The sequence below is a fragment of the Octodon degus genome, unplaced genomic scaffold (genome assembly GCF_000260255.1).
Source record: "Octodon degus isolate 3935 unplaced genomic scaffold, OctDeg1.0 scaffold00030, whole genome shotgun sequence".
NCBI lineage: Eukaryota > Metazoa > Chordata > Mammalia > Rodentia > Octodontidae > Octodon > Octodon degus.
Genome location: NW_004524606.1, coordinates 3,289,507 through 3,309,767, shown reverse-complemented (window position 1 = coordinate 3,309,767; position 20,261 = coordinate 3,289,507). Strand labels below are relative to the sequence as shown.

General features: G+C 45.0%; 1 long non-coding RNA gene across 1 annotated transcript in view; it reads left to right on the top strand.

The window, feature by feature from the left end:
• LOC111816334 overlaps window positions 1-7,534 on the top strand; it is a 9,456-nt gene extending 1,922 nt beyond the window's left edge. The window contains exons 2-3 of the long non-coding RNA XR_002820752.1: window positions 7,046-7,123; window positions 7,281-7,534. This is a non-coding gene — a long non-coding RNA (uncharacterized LOC111816334). The remainder of the gene's footprint in view (window positions 1-7,045; window positions 7,124-7,280) is intronic.
• Window positions 7,535-20,261: the final 12,727 nt, after the last annotated feature.

Genomic DNA, 20,261 nt, shown 5'->3' with positions numbered 1-20,261 from the left:
CTCGCTCGCCGCCGCTCACGTGACGCCACGGGCGCCGAGAAGGCTCGCAGGAGGCTCGGCCTCGGGCGCGCGCCTCATTGGCCAGCGCCGCGCGTCACGGCCCCACCCCGTCCGGGCCCCGCCCCCGCCCCTGTCCCCGCCTTCGCCTTGCCGGGGCGCTGGGGAGAGGGCACAGCGGGGGCTGTGCACGCGGCTGCTGTCGGATCTACGCGAGCCGAGTCCACTGCCGGCCCGGCCCGCAGCCATCTACTTCCCTACTCCCTGCCTTTCTCCGTGGACTCGCTGTCCGCGAGGATCGCTTCTAAAGTTTGGTCTCCAAGTGAGAACGTGTGACTTCCTCAGGACACAGAAAAGCCCTGGGAAGGTCCTCCAGCTAAGTCCACTTGGGGGCGGCGCTTTGGGTCTGGGCTGGATCTGTCTGCGCCATCCCCTGCCACCCTCAGCTTGGTACAAACCACTGTTTTTCCCGTTCAGTTCCAGATTAAGTTAGAAATTTTACTAGGGGGGCATGTCGGAGAAATAAGGTACATGGTTTTTCCGCCTAAAGATCTCAGTCACCTTCCAGAAAGTATACTGCGCAGTGTTTTGGGCCTTTTGGGTTGCGTTTGATTCGCTGACCCCCTACTTCAGAGCACTGGCTGTCTCTGGGGCACTTTGCTAAAGACTACACGGTGGCGCTTCTTTGCCTACAAAGGCGCATCACCCACTCGTCTAACCCAAAGCAATCCCGACGCGGTTTTGCCAGCTTAGATATCGGAAGAGGGATCCTGTCAGGGAAACACGTGAACTATGGGTGCCAGGTCCCTGCTGTGCCCTTTTGCCCACATTCCAGTTGGGTCCTCAGCTAAGCATTTTACAGATGAAGCAGCTTGCTGAGAGAGGGCGCATGCCTTCCCCAGTCACACAGCTGGCAGAAAGAGGAAAGGGATGAGCCAGGGCCAGTTGTCTGCCCAACAGAGCATCTTCCAGACACTCTAGGGCACACGGACAGACAGCTTCTTCTGTGGTACTGATGCCCTTTTCCCCATGGCACTGGGAGGTGAGGAGCACCTTCCCCTGCTTCTTCGGATGATGTGGCTGGAGTAGAAATTTGTAGCTAGTGGGTCTACACTGACCCACAATCTGGAAACCTTTTCAGGTTAGTGCGAGGGATGCAGCTTTAGTTGCCACCAGCAGCCAACCCAGGACTTGAGCAGAAGACTTGGAGGGGACCCGTGTTGAGGATGGTGATAAGCTTCCTAGCTTGCAGAAGCCATGGCCACTTGCAGCATTGTGGCAGGTCTGGCTTGTACGGGTAAAACAAGTGGGTTGTGTTCATCTTTTTAAGCAGTTTCTGCAGAATGCCTATCACTTTGGTGCCATAGCAAAGTTTGAAAAATTCTAAGTCAAACCATTACAAGGCAGGGTCTATTAGTATTAATGAAGACTTTCAGATGGCAAAAGGATATTGTGACAAATAGGATGGGCACATTCCTTGTTTTCATAGACAGCCAGAAACAGAAACAGAAGTCTGCAAAGTTCAGTTACTCAGCATTTTGTCTCTGGCTAGGGCGATGTCAGGCGTTACTGAAGCACTTCTCCATCTGCCCTGCCTGCCTTTGGTTCTCCATTCTTCACATACTCTTAGTCCAATGTCCCCTAGCCCCTGGGGGAAGAATGCAGGAAAAAAGTCAGAGACATTTTAGAAATTAAAATGTATCCTTAGCAGCTTCAGTACACAGGAAGTGTGCTACTCAAAAACTGAAAATTAGTGAAGATCCTGTTAAAAACCGAATCAGATCATGTCTCTCTTCGGTCAGAAACTTCCCATGCCTCCCGCTTCATACAGAGTAAGTAAAATCCAAGTTTTCCTGGTCATCTCTAGTGCCCTACGGGATCTGGCCTCCATTCCATCTGTGACAATCTCTTCTTCTCTCCTTGCTCACATTACTTCAAACACAGTGACATCCTTGTCCTCTTTCACATAAGCCATGCCTCACCTCAGGACCTTTGCATTTGCTTTCTTCCACCTGGAGAAGTTCTTCCCTTATAATTCACTTGGTTCCCTCCCATCCTTCATGTTTTATTCAAGCACTAGCTTTTAGGGAACCCTGAATCAGTCATTCAATCTAAAATGTTAATATACCTCCTAATACTTCCTCGCTCCCTATCCTACTTACCTTTTCTTCTTGGTATTGTATATTATCTTCTAATTTATTGTGGATGTTTTATTTTATTTACCTTGTCTCCTTCAATCACCAGAGCAGTGGTTTCTGTCCCTTCTTTTAGGTCTGTGGATGCTCTCTTTTCTCTGTATCCTCACATTGGTAGCCCCTGTGTATCTGTCTTTTCATTTCTTCTTATAAAGACCCATCATGACTGGGGAGATAGCTTGGCAATCTAAGCACCTACCTAGCAAGCACAAGGACCCAGGTTTGATCCCTGGTACTGCATGCCTTTCTGGGACAGCCACCAAAACTGGGTGTGGTGGCTCAGGCCTGTAATCCCACCACTGGGGAGGCTGAGATAGGAGGATCACTATGAGTTCGAGCTGTGTAGCGAGACCCTGTACCAAGTAAACAAATACATAAAAATAGTTTTTTAATTAAAAAAGACACCCATCAGATTGGATGAGGAACTACTCCCAATGACTTCATTGTAACTTATCTCATTAAGGTCCCTCTCTTCAAATAAAGCTAAATTTGGAGGCACTGGGCATTAGGACTTTAGCCTATGGATTTTGGAGAATGTAAGTCAATCCATAACAGCTGGGCACCTCAGGTCAGCAGCACTCCCAGTGCGTATTCACCCAGAGTCATGTTCAGTGATTTCAGCTCATTGATCTCAGGGCTGGTGCACTAGTGGAAGCCCATGCCACCCACCCCACCAGCTCTACCACCTTTATTCTTGCCCAGTGGAATGTGCATTGCCATCCAGAGGGATCGTCCTAGCCAGGAGCTATCCATGGCTACCACAATCTAACTTATCCTGCCATTCAGGCATGACTGGGCATGAGCCTTGCTAACGGTCCAACCACTCCCATTGTCCCATCCCAAGGAGGCCACTTTGCCTTGGATTGCCCCAAGCACTAGGACTACCTGAATTTAAACCCAGATCCTAATACTTTTTGTTTGTGTACAACCTGGCCGGTCATATCCCTTCTGTTCTACCACCTCTGTCTGTAAAATTGGGACAATCCCTGTGGTATTTTGGCTGTGGGTGTCCTTCTGCCCAGATCCCCACCAAGTGATGCTGTGAGATGTATTGCTCTCTAAGGGCCTCCAGCTGCCACACTTCCAGGTCTAGGGTATGCTTCTCCTGGGGTCGCCCAGCTAAGGGCCAGGCATGGTGGAGTTTGCCCAACTGTTGCTGCCCCACACTAAGCTCCTACATGGGCAGTCTGGGCCCTTAACATGTCTTCCCTCCTCAGTGCTAACTCCAGTGTGGTTGTGGGGATGAATCTTCAATGTCTCAGTAAACCTTTAAGGGCAGAGATGATGCTACAAGACGAGGCTAACACTCTGAAGAGTGGGGAGCCATAGGGAGAAGCAATACAGATCCAGACAGCTTCAGGACACAGGACCATGTCAGCAGAGTGGGCTGTCAGGACAGAGGAAATCATAAGTCTAGCTTATTTAAGCCAATAATATTTTGAATATTTATTGCAAAAGGGCAAGAAAGTCTATGAAAACAAGGAATGTTCCCATCCTGTTTGTCACAATATCCTCTTGACATCTGAAAGGCCTTCATTAATACTAATAGCCCCTGCCTTATAATGGTTTGGCATACAATTTTTTAAACTTTGCTATGGCACCAAAGTGATAGGCATTCTGCAAAAACTGCACTTTGAAGTTTGGTTTCTTCCCAGGTTAACAATATGCAGTCACTTCTCATCCAACTGGGCAGGGAGAGGACATGATCACAATGGTAGCGATGTTTAGCCTACAGTGCAGTGTGCTGCTAAGCTCGGATGTTCTAGGGGTTAAATGTATTAAATAGATTTTAAACTTTGATGTTGTCACATTGTAATGGCTTTATTGGGACGTAATCCCAACATCAGTGAAGGAGGATCTGCACACGATAAGTCAACAGATGCCTTCTTTGGGGTCAGGGCTGTTTTTTAGTCATCTCAGCAATCCCTGAAGCATTGCTAGAATTTTAGAGCAGTACTGTCCAGAAGAACTTTCTGTAATGTGGAAATGTTCCATATCTACTGCCTTGGGGAAAGCCAGAGGGATTCAGGCTTCTGGGTTGTTATGTGAGGCAGGAAGCAGGCAGCATGCCAGAGGCCATAGACACAACCCCTGAACTTCCAGATTGTCTTGGAAAAGTTTCAATGGCTCCCCAGCTAGTACAACAGGTAACTTGACTGAGCTCTCATTGTATACCAGGCACAAAGCTTGAGAGTATGCTAGGCACTGTTTTAAGTGCTTGACAAATTCCATTTCCATTAAGTCACATAATTCTCCCATGGGGTAAGTGCTATTGTTATGGCCATAGGCTTAATGACTCTATAAAACAGGAACCAACCACTATTAAAGAGGGGTCCTCAGAGAACAGAAGGAAAAGTCTTCTTAGAAATATGATACTTCATAGTATTCATGCAAACACAACCAAAAGACAAATAGCAGGGTGGACATGCCTGAGGACCCAAAGAAAAACGACAGGTGGAAATTATTTGAGAAGAATTCCACAGTCAAGGCTTCAACGTGCATTGAAGAGGAATTACATTCACATTCAGAAGTGAAGACAGATTCAAACCACCACCCTGGCACCAGCCTGCCCTCCCTAGCTGAATCTGGCTGGCAGGCATTGATGGGTGACTGGGAGTTAATGAGTCACTCCTGCTTGGTTAAAGTCCTTGACATTTAATACATGTTATTCAAGCCAACCTGAAGTTTGAAGTTCCCTTCCTTTTCCCTAAGGTGCCTGTCCTTTGAGCAGATGGAGATCATTAGCTGTCACTGGACTCCAGCAGCCTACCAAGAACCAAAGGTGGAACCACTGTCCACCATGCACCTGGACAGCTTCCCTTAGAGGGAGAGACTTGGAGTGAGGTGGCACCCCACCCAGCCTCATGCTATCTATTTTTCAGATTTATGGAGGAATTCCTAGTCACTTCAAAGGAAATAAGGAGAGGCACCAGCTCAAGGAGAATAAGACAGACTATGTAAATGGACATGCTTACACTGGGAATTTTCCTTGTACTGGGAAAATTTCAACCTACTAGTCAAAGATACACAGATTAAAATAAGATAACCTTTTCATCTAATTGACAGGCATACTTTAAAGTTACAATATTATTGGAAAGAAGTTAAGCTGGTACATTTCCAGCAAGCAATCCTGCACTATATATATGCCTTTTGAGCCAGTAAGTCTACATCTATGAAACCAATTCAAGTAAATGATCAAATTCATGTACAAGTTTGTTCTTCCAGTGTTAATGGAAGTGTTAGTTTGAGAAAAAATTGGAATTGATTAATGTCTAATAAAAAAAACCCTGAAGCTATTATGGTAGTTGCATGCCTATAATCCTAGCACTGTGAGGCTGAGGGCTGCGGATTTTAAATTCTAGTCTAGCCTGAACAATTTAGCAACTTAGTGAGACCCTTAAATGAAAAGTAAAAAGAAGGGCTGGGGATGTATCCCTGGGTTCAATTCCTAGTACTGCCAAAGAGAGAGAGAGAGAGAGAGAGAGAGAGAGAGAGAGAGAGAGAGAGAGAGAGAGAGAGAGAGAGCAAAAGTGAGAGCAAGAGCGAGAGAGTGAGAGAGACAATCATAACTGTGCCCCATCCATGTAATGAACTCTCATTTGTCAATTAAATCAAGTATTTAAAAAACTGCTTGATAAAAGTTAAAATTTAAAAAATAGGACATAAAACTCTGTATAGGATTGAAGAAAAACACACATTAATAAGCAGCTAGATATAATCATGAGGTATAAAAAGTAAAGCCATGTTAATATGCTGAGCTGTAAAAGGCTCAAACCAACAACTTCTGACATTGCTAGTACTGCTCAACAACTTCTGACATTGCTAGTACTGCTGATAACCCACTACTATTATGGAATATTGGACTATATTAGGTTATTTTGCTGAATTTAAGCATATACAATATTTGAATGGCAATGGAACACCCATCTCTGACAAAACTAAACAAAAAGGGGGATGTAAATGCAGGACCATTTTGTAGTGAATATATATATATATATATATATATATATATATATATATTAGGATAGATATACAGCTACTTTCTCTTAGTTCAAAAAGAAGAAAGATTTGTACTAATAGTGTTTAGACAAGATATCATGTCTGCATCTTGTACTCTGAATAACTACTATGAAGACAACAATATGCAATGTATTAATTATTGAAACTGTCCTACTAATCGATTTTGAAACTGTCTCATTACCATTTCTTTCTCATTAAAATTAATATAAAAAGTTAGAAATATATACAGAAATACAGTGAATCTTTTTAAAAATTTATATTGAATACTGAGATATCTCATTTTAGTTTTAGATATTTATCTTTTCCAGACTTTCTATAGTGAGCATGTATTCCTTTTATGGCCAAAAGTAAAATGTGGGTTTATTGTTTGTTTAATTGTGCAATTTAGTATGTTATTTTGAAATGACTTCTTTATGAGTATAAAAATATTGTTACCTAAAATGTCAGAAATCAGACAATAAAAGAAAAATCATTGATAATCACATTGTTACCACTTTCTTGCTCTTGTACTAAAATAAAAGCATATTATATATGAGGTATGATTCAACATGATGAATGTTTAATGATTTTAAAACTCATTATAGTAAAAGACACATTGCCGTAATCTCCCTGAAAATACCCCCCTCACTTTGAACGCGCCCACCCCATCATTCTTCCTACTCTCTGTTGCTGTTGGGGATGTTCTCCTTTTGTGAAGGTCTTCACAAAATGTGATCCAAAATGCAGTGAGGGCTGCTGCTGAGTTCCACACGATGGAAAAGGGGGCTCTTAAACACATCCCTGTGTTGTATCCTTGTCTACTGTGCTCACTGGTTCTGCCTCTTTCCCTTCAGCTCAGCACGTTGAAGCAGCCATGACAACGCAACCAAAGACACTCACAAAAAGGACTTTCAGAACTGCATTAGAAAGTGGTACAAATCATAGGATATGTATATTCAAAGCATGGGAAAATACTTTGAAACAACTTAATGACAATTAAGTGTTTTTTGCTGTAATAAATTGTTTAAAAGATTTAAATGTTCCCCATTCTCTCTGACCTTGTACTTCTCTTATTTTTTAAATTTGCAGTGATGGAGATGGAGTTCAGGACTTTGCACATACTAAATATGTGTTCTTCTTCTGAGCTGCACCCCTAACCTCTATCCTACTATTTCATAAAGAGAAATCAGAAAAGCAGAATTTGTGAGTCAAAGGGTATTACAACTGGTATTTGGGAGCAAGTTGCCCTCTAGAAGCTACTTAATGTAGATTGCTGCCATCCAGGAGTCATAGTGTTTGTTTCCCATGTTTCTGTTAGCACTAGGACAATAAACACATTTTATAAGTACATAATCTATATAAAGTGACACTTTTGATCAATTTTTGCCAATGTAATAAGTTAAAAAGAAGTCATTGTTTAACTTATATCCCTTTGATAATTAGTGAAGTCCAAGGGTTTTCCTTACATTTATTTGCATTTGACTGGTAGTTTGCGTTTCTTCTGCCAAGTACCTGTGTCTTCCCTCTACTTGCTATGGGTCTGGATCTTTCTCCTACTATGGGGTGTGTACTTCTTGCATGGACTTATACCCTGAGTATTGTATCTGTGGCCCCCAGTGTTTTTGGTGTTGCCTAATGAGCTTATACAAACTGCGACAAAATATACAGTAGTTATGGATTCTGCTTTTGGTGTTCTGTTTAGAAAATCCCTTTCACTCAAGGTTATATATGTATTTAGACACATTTCCACTGTGATGTGTGACACATCACAGTCACACACAGCATTTACTTTCTGAGGCTGTTGTGGTTTTCATGAGCCTATGTAATAGAGTGGAAATTTAATCTGGCATACTCAGTTCTAACCCAGGTCTGCAAGTCAAGACCAGGAAGGGCCTGGTTGCCTGCCCTCCCCTCTTGGCACCTTCCCTAGAGTGTGTGGGACCTTTGTCCTGTCCTCACCTTAAGAAAGGAAAGAATCTCTGCTACTCCGAGGCTGAGGCTCCTGAACAATCTTTGCCAGAGTTGCTTGCTCATTGTAAGAGAACCCAGAATGCACACCAGGTCAGCAGCAGGTTCGTGGGCAGACAAGCCACTGTGAGACAAGGATCTCTGCTTCTCCACCTGCCTGGATCACACCTCTTCCTGCAATCAAAGATGACCTACTATTCTGTCAAACTGCACTAGGTCAATTGCAGAGCACATCACTTCATTCAGTTCCCACAACAAGCATTGCTATCTGAGTTCTCAGACAAGGAGCTATGATGGGCAAAGAGGACTGCTGCAATAATGCCTTCTGCAGGCTGCAGAAGGGACCCCTTCTACCTTAAGAACTGACATTTGGGAAATGGCAAGGGTCAAGGTGAAGGAGTTGAAGGAGTGTTGAACCCTGCAAAATGTCAGCGCTGACTGGGGAGACTGTGGAAGCAAGGCCAAGCATCCCGGAGGTGAGGACCAGAAAAAGTCTTGGAAGGCCTGGTCTCCAAGGGAACTTGGACTATCCCTACTTACATGTGTATCCTGGAGTCCCTCAAACCACTCAGAGCTGCCAAGCATGCACCATCTTAGGGATCTTATTCTCTGAATTCACTCCTGGCTGATGAAACAGTTCATCTACTTATTCATTCAAAAGGAATTTATTGAGCACCTATGGCATGCCTGGTACTACTCTGGGCTTGCACAGTGCTGAGGGCCCAACTTCCTAGAGCTTATATCTCAGTGGGCATCAGCACGGGGCCAAGTGAATGGATAAAAGAAGTAGTAAATATGCTAAGTTCTTGGACTGGGCAATCAGAGTTCTCACCAGCTCTTTAGAAAGGGGCCACAAAGCATCAACCACTAGCCCAGGTTAGAAAAGATCCTTCTTTATCCCTATGGACATCCTAACAAAACCAGCAAGATGACAGAGGGAAACTGAGTGAGGTGGGCCAGCAGGGAGATTTTCTCAGAGGAGGTCATATAAACAAAAAAGAGCATATAAATGAAGGACCATTTTGAATCTGTATACACAAAATAGTTAGGATCGATATACAGCTACTTTCTCTTAATTCAATGACAAGAAAGATTTGTACTAATAGTGTTTGGAAAGGATATCATGTTTGCATCTTGTACAATGAATAATTACTACGAAGACGACAATATGCAACATATTAATTATTGTAACTGTCCTACTAACCTGTTTTGAAACTGTCTCATTGCTATTTCTTTCTCAATAAAATTAGTAAAAAAAAAAAAAAAAAGCTGAAGAGACATCTTAGGAAGAGCAGTGTGAAGGGCAAGCCAGGTAGGAGTGACAGCAGGTGCAAAACCCCAGGCTAGAGAAGTCTGTATGTGTAAGCGAGGCAGGAAGTGGAGACAGAGAGCCAGGAAGACAAAGATTAGGGCTTGGGTGAGGGGAAGCCACCCTCGCCACATCCTCTTCTAAGACGTCTATTGGTTTAACCAACATGTATCTTATGGAAATAAAACTTCACAAATCATCAATTCCTGGCTCCCTGTGAGGATCACTGATGTTTTCGCTTCCATTCGTCCTCACTCCAGTTCCACTAAATTCACCTCCTGACTCAGTAAGGGACTTCAAGTGGCACTAAGGGACTAAAGAGCCAAATAAAGATGTGTGTTGGTATTTTCAGAGCACTGAGAATCCACTAACTTTTTTAAATGAAGGAGACAATCAGCTAGCATTGTGGGTTTTTCTTTTTTTAATGTATTTAGCTCAGGGTCTCCAGACTCGTAGTGATCCTCCTGTTTTTAGCCTCCCAAGCCCTGGGATTACAGGCGTGCGCCCCCATGCCCAGTCTCAATGGCCATCTCAGTTTGTCCTGGGGGTGGCGCCAGCACGCTGCTCTCTGCCTAGCTATCTGGCTTACCCCTAACTTTGTGTTTTTAAAAAGATCCCTTTGCTCTCCTACAAAGAGGGCTGCCGGGCACTCCCATAATCGCAGCAGCATCACTCATGACAGCCAGGGGTGCCCGGGTATGGGGGAGTGGAAAGTACAATGTCGCCTATGCCCATATTGGGACAGCACTCAGCCATCAGAGGGGAGGGAATTCTGATGCATGCTGCAACATAAGGGCACTATGGAAGGGTAAGTAGCTAATCACAAGGTGACAAATACTGTATGGCCTATTCCTATGAGGTGCTGCAGTAGGCAGTTTTGTAGAGACAGACAACAGAATGAGGGTTGCTAAGTGCTGGTGGGGAGAGTGGAGAGTCAGGTTTCAAAGGGAACAGAGGTTCAATTTTTAAGATGAAAAAGTTGTGAAAGTGGCTGTCATTGATGGCTGAACTGTACACTTTAAAAGGTTGTCGGTATTGTAGTTTAGGTGCATTTTGCTCCAACTAAAACTAAAACCTTGTTAGAATGTATCTACTAGTGTCTCTCAAAGAAAAGACAATCCACCTACATTGGTGCACCATAAGTGAATTGGATGGCAGGCTTCTGGAGAGAGTGGGCAGGTCAGGGGCTGGGAGCACTGATGCTCCTCTGCAGAAGGTTGGAGTAGCCAAAGACCTCATGGAAAGATGGTGAGGCAGGAAGGAGGGAAACAGGCTTTGCTGTGGCTTTTGTTTGTTTGCTTGTTTATTTTCTTTTTTGTTCTTTTCTTATGCTGAGGATTGAACTCAGGACCTTTTCCTGATCCACATCTCCAGTCCTTTTTACTTTTTAGACAAAGCCTCACACCTAAATTGCCCAGGCTAGGACTGAACTTGAAATCCTTCTGCTTCAGCCTCACTGGATACTGGCTATAATATATAGATCAGTAATGGCAAACCTTTTAGAGCTTTAGTGATAAACAGCCCACATGGCAAAGGTGCCAGGGTTTGCCACCACTGGTATAGCTCTTAAATGGTCCCAAAATGGCACAAATATGGTACCGGATTAATCATCAGGATGGTGCTACTGGGAGTGGTGGGCCTAGTGGATAGGCCTTTAGGTCACTGGGTACCTGTGGTCCCCTCTTCTCTTTCCCTCTTCTGTCCAGGCAGGAAGTGAGTGACATTTGCCAACACATGCTCCCACAACAACATGCTGCTTGAGCACAGGCCCCAAAGCAACAGGTTCAACTAATCATGCATGGGGACCTCCAAAACTGTGAGCCAAAAGAAACCTTTTCCCTTTATAAGTCAATGTTCTGGGGTATTTGGTACAGTAGTAGACACCTGACTGCCAAGCACCCTGACCACTCTGTACTACTTTAGTGTTATCAGACTAAGCCAAGGGCCCAAGTGCCGTTGTCCTGGAGATGAGTCTTTGGACATAGCCCATCCAAGCCAGGGCACACTGGGTATATTACCTGGTGAATGTATTTTAGGCTAAGGAAGTTAGTGCTGAAATCTCCTGAGACTGAAGGAAAAAAAAGTGTTGAGGCAGAACCCAGCCTAGGGAGGCATGCAGGGTCCAACCCAGCAGGGAGGAGGAAGATGCACATCTCTGTGCATCCCAACTTGCTGAGGGAAGGGGCCCAGCATGGCCAGGACCTGCACAGGACCTGCCACTAACTCATCAGCCAGGTCAAGGTTGTCTCCAGCTGATGCTGGAGTCCAGTGTGCATCATGAAGTCCATTTGAGTTGGTCAGTCCATACAGTCAAGAGCTAGATATTCAAGGAAAAAATAAAATAGGAAAGCAAGAAATGAACGATTGAAGTTCATTGCAGGTGACAAGTAATCATGTTGCACTGAACTCTTCTTCCAGGCTTGTGACAGATAATGTATTTCTGGCTCTTGGTTACAGCTAAAAGGCTTAAGCTTTTGTGGGCAGAGGTCTCTTCTGCACCTGTACCTTCCATTCATGAGGCCATCTTCTTTGCCATCCCACTCTACCCTACACTCCCTCACTCTGCTACTCTCCTCCCTTGGCCCAATGCATTGTTCTGAGGAGAGTTCTGTCCCCATTTTACTGATAATGACACAGAGGTCAAAGAATGGAGAGTGACCTGTTCAGGGCCATTATAGCCAGGGCTTATAAGAGAATAGATTTAGTACAGGACGCATAATTTATAAGATTATTTTATAATATTCACCCAAAGAATGAAATGCAAAAGACTACAGGAAATCTGTCCACACACTAAAGACCCAAAGAATCCAACTGAGGGCCTGGATCCCATGGCAATAACCTACATTAGTCCAGCTGAAGACCTAGAGCCCATGGCAATGTCCTCCATGAGTCCAGCTGGAGGCCTAGAACCCACAACAATGTCTCATGCAAGTTTGTATTAAGAATCAGCACTGGGAAGGCCCAGAGGCCAGTGGTAGAAACTAGAAAGTCTGCACCAGCAGGATGCAAAACCTGTGTCAGCAGGCTGAGGGATCTGCCCTGGAACCAGGAGGTGATCTCAAGGTAAGGACCAGAGCTCACCCAAAGGGAACCACAGCCATCCTCAGTGGCAGAAAGGACCTGAGCTCCTCTAAGAATGATAACAGCTGAGTTCATATCAAAAAAGCCAGTGTGACAAGCTCCTTCTGGAGAGTCAACAGCACATTTTCCCCTGCAGTTCTCCTTTTATGCTGTTGGCAACAGTCCCCAGATGGGCCTTCCACCCCAAAACCATGCTGATTCAGTTCAGCTGCATGTTACAAGTTGACCAATAGTCCCCCGCAAGGGACATCTAGCTAACCCTCTTAGCTAGGACTCCAGCCCACTACTCTGCCTCTGTACCTAGGCACTGAGTCCAGGGACTCTTTGGTGAGACAAAGGCTCAGGGTAAGGGGCAGTGGGAAAGGAGGGATTCCCGGGGGAGGTGTCCTCAAGAGGGGAGAGAGGAACACTAGATCCTTGGAAGAGATCCTCCACTGCTACGGGAACTGAGCTGTGATGATCCCCGTTATGTGGAAGGAAGAGATTGTATCAAGATGGCAGGGTGTGCCATGTAATCACCATGCGCAGGCTTTGTTGCAGGGTCTGGAGAGAGAAGAGCCAACCAGACAAGGCAGTCCTTGCTCTAAGCTCTTAGATAAATAGACAGGAAGGGGATGTAACTATGAAGTTGATAAAGAAGTCAGGCAGAAGAGACAGAATATGACAGGCTTTTACTGAGGAGGGCATTGATGTGGAGGCTCAAAGGATGAGAGGGCCCAGCAGGGCTGAGGGTGATATAAGAGTATTCCTGGCCTAGAGTCTAGTATGTGCAAAGGTCCTGAGGCAGGACTGGATGAGAGAAGCCCAGAGTGCCTAAAGCATGGTCAATCAAAGGTCAAGCATATGTAGTGAATGGGCTCCAGGAGGCTCTGGGAAGGAGTGAGGGCTTGCCAGGGGGAAGTTGGGTGGGGCTCTGTGCTGCTGCTATTGCCCTGGCACCACCGTGGTCTCACCCCTGCTGCCTGCCAGTGACAGTCCTGCTCCTCTCCCACCCAGGCTCAGGCCATTGCCCTTCAAGGCTGAGATCTCCTTGGCAAGTAGGAAGGGGCTTTATCTGGACTGATCTTGGCTGGGACTTTTTCCATGCCTTTGGCCACTTTTTGTAAGAGCAAATGCTTCTCAGACAGCATTGGAGATTTTGTCACTATTACAGAGACCAACAACACTCAGGGACTTGAAAAGCAAAGGCCCTCAGTCAGATGTGGTCTGTGGCCTTCGGGTTGGGGTTCAGGACCGTCAGACAGGAAGGGTATCTGGAATGCAGGCCTCTCGTGGAATGTCTTTCAGATATGTGCCTGCTTCAGGTCCATGTGACAGGGGGCCAGTTTAGCAAGACTGGCTCGAGCCACTCCCCCAGAGAGGCCCCACTAGGGACTGGGAAGCCGCGTTTGCAGGAGATGCCCAGCTCATCAGACAGTCCCAGTTCAGTCACCATTCACACAGAGCCACAGCTGTGTGTTATGACTTCTGCTTTCAGGAAGCTGATGTGCCATGGAGAGGCATAGAAAACACTGAATGGGACAGTGAGTGGTAGGGAATGTCAGCAGGGAGAGCAAAGAGTGCTGGGCAACAGTGCTTGGAGGCAGAGGCACAAGCCCAGATGCAGGCTGCAGGGAGTAGGCGTTGTCCCACGAGGTGACAGAAATCTTGAAGACTGTAAGGGAAGAGGGAGCAGGTGGTGCAAAGGCCCTAAGGTAGCAGAAAAGAGAAGACACTGAGAAGCAAGGAGGAGGCCAGGGTGGCTGTGACAGTACAGAGAGTCAAAGGCGAGGATGTCAGAGAACTGACCCTGGGCCTCCTGGGCCTTGCGGAGTACAGTACTCAGCAAGCAGGGAGCAGTTGGAGGGTCCTGAGCAGAGTGGTGGTGTGATCTGATCTATGTTTTTAACTTGTTTCACTGGATGAGTACATTCAACATGGAAGGTTGGTACGCATACATGTTGCATCTTAATCCTTTTAACTTCCCCTCCCTCTCCTTTCCCTCCCCCAGAAGATTCCCTGCCCACCAGCATAAGGTCTACTTCCAGAGGGCTTAGACCTGACCACTGGGCAGTCTGGGCCACATGCCTAGGAGCAGTGTGAGGTCAGATGGGCATGTGGACCTCTCCAGTTCTCCATCACATCTTATGGGAAACGGGGTTTGAGGACTTCTACGTGGTAGGGTGTTTCCAGAGGTTGCTTGATGCAGCGGACAAGCAATGCTGGAGACAGGAGTCACAGAGGCTGCTGGCACTGGAGAGGCCTGTGCCCAGGGTCTGCCAGGAGCTGGTGCCAGGCAGGAATAGTCACTGATAGGACACACGTGAAGGAAAGTGGAGCTTTGTTATCAGTTCCTAGGGGACACTCATCGTTTGGGAAGCAGAACAATTCAGGCCTACTTGCAGTTGGGCAGCTGTGTGGCCATCATTTGTTTTGGCCTCTCTGAGCCTTGGTCTCCTTACCTGTATACTGGAGAAGAGAAGCACTGGCTCCCCTAGAACCTCCTCCCCCCGAAGTCCAAGGGAGGCTGGTTTGGATGTGACTGGCGAGCTGTCAGCCTGGACAGGGACCCACCATGCAGCTGGTTGTGAAAGTCTTTTGTCTTCTCCCTTGACAGTTTGTGTCACTCTGAGAATGGTGTTTTGTTTTTAAGTGTAAATTTGAGGTAATTTCTATTTTCTTCCAGGAAGCTTAATAAGCCCTCTTTCTTCATAAGTTTTGGCTGCCTTGGGCATTCTGTAACAGTAACAAAAAACTGACTAATGAACCTTCTGACACCTGTCAACCTAGACTCTTGTTCTCATCTCTCCCCTGGCCAACACCTCAGTTTTGGTCCAGGGTACCTCCCTATCATCTGGAACACAGAGCATTGACTTCTACCTCTACCATTGACCCCTCCAATCTGCATAGAAGATCTGCTACTGTCTCCAACCACAACTGTCAAAGCATCCCCTCCTCACTTTCTGTTTCAGTCTTCCAGCCAGGACAGAGACCATGACCACCCATCATCCTTACGGCTTCTTCTAGAGGAAGATACTTTCTTCCATCCCCTTAGGCCTGGGCTTGCTCACAACTCACTTTGGGCCACACAATGAAAGATCTACATCCACATTGTGTTTTCTACCAACATCTGTTGCTGCTAACACAGGAAAAGTTAATGCAGGGAGACCCTGCTGAATGACATGTAGGCCACAGATTGGAAACGAGAACTCCCCACAGCCTAGAGTATGGTCCCTCTCAGGACACTATGTCCTCCCAGGTATCATCCTCAGGGCTCGTCTGCCTCACCACCTGCATCCAACAAATGACTTGCAGCATATCCAGGAGTTGGAGACCCTGGGCCACCACACTGTTCCCGCCTTGCTTTGTATCCTGGTATCCTTCTCCCAGATCCACAGGTGCTCCAGCCTCCTAACCACCCTGCCTCCAGTCTCTTCTCAACACAGTGGCCACAAAAATCCTTCAAACTACAAGTGAGAGTGGGTCATTTCTGTCTGGTGCCAGCCACACACAGGATGTGAGAGCCCAGCAGTGAGGGACATGCCTGCTGGCTGTGGGCTCTGCTGCCACTCTCCCCCTGCCATCTCTCCACCCTGCTCCCCCTCAAGACATGCCTTTCCAGTCTTTGACCTGAAGCCTCTGCTCCCAAGGTGTGGCATCTCACACTCTCTCCTCTTCCAGAGCCCTGTCTTCCAGGAGCCTTCCTTGACTGTTCCGTACCAAATACCCCCCTGCCCCAGCATCCGGCCCTCCTGCCCACCCCCCAGCTCTGCTTTTCTCCACTGCCCTTTTCCTGGCCTGGTGCCTGCTGGACTGTCTTCATCTGTCTCTCTCCATGAGAAGCCAGCTCTAGGGGAGGGAATTTCATCTCTTTTGTTGACTGCTTCATTCCCAGCAGGCCTTGCATGTGGTGAATACTCAAGAAGTCCTTTCTGAAGGACTGAAGGACGGCTCTAGTGCTATCCAGTCTAGGATACCCCTCCCGCAGTGGTCATTCTAAGACACTCTCCTCAGCTCAAGCACCAGTACCTGCCTGGCTCAGCGCTATGGTCAGGCCAGAGAAGACCGGTGGGCCAGCAAGTGGCACCTTCTCCAGAATGCAGGACAGCTAGTCTCCAAGAGATTCCTGGCCCTTCCCTTCCCCATGGGAGCTGATGGCAATTGCACATGTAACTGCGTTACTGGTTGTCACTAAGCTGCAATGTGGCCCAGACCCTGACTCTAGTTGGATTCTGAACTTTGGCCTCTGAAGTCTTAGAAGCATGGCTTTTTTGTTATTATCATTGTTCTAGTACTGGGGACTAGACTTTGGTCAGAACTACATCCTTTTTATTTTTTATTTTGAGATGGGGCTCCCCTAAGTTATTAAGTTGTCCACACTGGGCTTGAGCTTACAGTTGTCCTGTCTCATCTTCTGCTCTTTAGCTCAGTTTGACAAACATTTCCTAAGTGTTTATTTCAGAGAAAATAGGCTGCCCCTGCTCAAACCCTCCTTTTGCAGAGCTGAGCAGGAATAAAGCACCTCTGCTGTACTCAGAATCAACAGGAGGGATTTGATTTCTGGGGACTGAAATTATCTGAAAGATTGCTCATTTATATGTCTGAGAATTGGTGTTGATTCTGGTGAGCTAATCTTAACTGGGGCTTCCAGCCAGGACACCCATGCATGGACCCTCCATGGTCATGGGCATCTTTGCTACCTGGAGCCTCTTTTTAAAGAGTCCCCAGAGAGAGCATCATGAAGAAGCCGTATCACTGTCATAATATAGCTTTGGTAGTCTCTCCACATTCTATTTATTCCAGCAGTCTCTAAGACCTCCCCGATTCAGGGGACAGGAAAAAGTCTGTACTAGAAGACAGAGAAGCAAGTTTTCCAGATAAAACATGTGGAACTGGACATATTGCTTTGATTATTTTTGGAAAATATCTGTCATTTTAGAAAATAAGAAATGCTTTCAACATGCTAGGGGTAAAGTCATTCCATACCCAGCTGAAGTGTCAAGCAGGTAAACCTACAGATATGCAAGTTCTTCAAAGTTTACCTCCTGGAACTAAGAAACGTACTACAAGAATGCTACACTAAAACACCAAGGGAAATTAAAGAAACAAAAGACACTTTCTCGCATGGATCTAATATAAGAAAGAGGGGAAGGAGAGTCCTAGATCACAACTGTACAGGATGCCAAGAAATCAATTAGGCAAAATGAAAGCCAGAGGGAGGCAGCTCCAGGAGGATGTGTGTAGCAAACAAGCTCATCAATGGCACTGATGGAGCATCCTGTGTTTGTACATTAAGGAAATGATATACAGAGTGCTCTTGAGGACTAGTGACCATGACATATAGAAAGGAATATGGCAATGAGATGAATTTAATGAAACAGGGACCAGAAGGACTATGTATACATAAATATCAAATATATGGCAGTAACAGTGCAGATCATGGAGGAAAAGAGAGATCTGGTTGTCCAAATGGAGAAAAAGTGAAACTAAACTTTGCATACACAATGTAGACAAAAATATTTTCCAGGTTGATGAAAGGCCACAAGGGAACTGAGAGTGGGGGCACAGGCCGATAATCCTAGCGCTCTGGGAGACTGAGGCAAAAGGCTCACAAGTTTGAGCCCAGCCTGGGGAACTGAAAGATTTAGTGAACCCCTGTCTCAGGAAAAAAAAAAAAAAAAAAAAAAAAAAAAAGGGTGAGAGACATAGGGACATAGTTCTTTTTTTAATATTAATTTTATTGAGAAAGAAGTAGCAATGAGACAGTTTCAAAACAGGCTAGTAGGACAGTTACAATAATTAATACATTGCATATTGTTGTCTTCGTAGTAATTATTCTTAGTACAAGATGCAGACGTAATATCTTGTCTAAACACTATTAGTTCACAACTGTCTTCTCATTGAACTAAGAGAAAGTAGCTGTATATATATGCTAAAGGGACATAGCTCATTGTGAAGACCCTTAGTTTAATCCGCAGTGCTGGAAAAAAAAAAAAAAAAAAAAAGACCAACATTTGAAGGGCATGTGTATAAAGATTTTGGAAAATGAAGATATTTGTCACAAATATATCGAACAAAGGATGAGTACTGACAAAACAGAAATTCTGCAAGTTTATAGGGAATGGGAAGTATGGTAAAGACTTAAAAGGACACTTTATGAGAGAGGAAAACCAAAAGCCAATAAATATATGGGAATATGTTTAACTTCCTTGTCAACAAACAGGCAAATTAAAATTGCAGTGAGAGGGCAGGAAAGATGGCTCAGTAGAATAAGTGCTTGCCTGGCAAGTGCAAGGGCCTGAGTTCAATCCCCGGTCTCCCCACCAAAAAAAAATGGAGTGAGATAGAATTCTCTCATGAAACTGGAAAAAGTGTTAAAAATCAGTCTATCAATAGAGTATTGGTGTGTTAGTGAGATTTCTATTACTGTGACAAAATATCAGGGAGAGAGAGAGAGACAGACAGACAGACAAAATATCAGGGGGAGAGAGAGAGAGACAGATAGACTGACTGACTGACTGACTGACTGACTGACTGACTGACTGACTTACTATATCCCATTCAAGGATACAACTCCGTGTGATTGGAAAATTTCCAACTAGGATCCATCGCCTAAAGGTTCCCACCACTTCCCAAGAGTTCCACAGGTTAAAGACCAAGCTTTAACACATGGCCCTTCCGGAGACCTCTATCCTAATCATAGCAGTTGGCAAGGTAATAACTCACAGGGGATTTAAATTTCCTATTCATGGAGTATAATTGTTACAACTACTTAAGGCAGTAGTTTGACATTGTCTAGAGCTGAACTCATGTCTTCTGACTCAAAAAGACCCTGACAAGTGTGTGCCCAAGAACAATTCTTCTCTCTGTGCATCAAGAGCTGTGAACTAAATTAATTTTATAGGTATTATTTATAAAAGGAAAAACCTGGAGGCAAAATAAATGTCATCAACCATAAAACAGATAAACACATCGTGCTGTGTTTGCACAATGAAATACTATGACATGACAATGAAAATGGACAATTCAAAGGCATATACATCAACATAGATGGATTTCACAATGCTGAGCAAACGAAGTCCCTGAAGAACAGGGGTAAATAATTCCACTCTTCTTACGTTCACCACTAGGCAAAATTAAACAATGTTTTGTCTAAGAATATATTCATGGATGATAAAACTGAAAACATACAGGAATGTGAGCCCCAAAAATCTGGATTGAACAGGGGGCTGTGGTGCCTGCCTGTAACTCTAGCTACTCCAGAGGCTGAAGCAGAAAGATCACAAGATCTAGGCTAACCTGAAGATAGCAAGACCCTATCTCGGAATTTTAAATAAATAAATGAAGAAGGTCGAGAGTGTGGCCCAGTGAAAGAACAACCATAGGTTTGACTGCCAGTACCCATTCCCAATCAGAATGGTAAGTCAAGGATTTCTAAGGAACTGGCAAAGCCGATTCTTATCTAAGGCCCTTGTTCTTTTTTTATTTTATTTTAATTTTTTTTCAAAGTTTTATTGCCTTGTTCTTTTTTTAAAGAAAATAAGTTCTTCACACTCAGCCACCTTATTTTTGACAAAAGGGCTAAACATACTCACTGGAAGAAAGATAGCCTCTTTAACAAATGGTCCTGGAAAAACTGGCTCTCTACATGCCGAAAACTCAAACTTGACCTGGGTCTATCACCATGCACTAAACTAAAGTCAAAATGGATTAAAGATCTAAACATTAAAGCA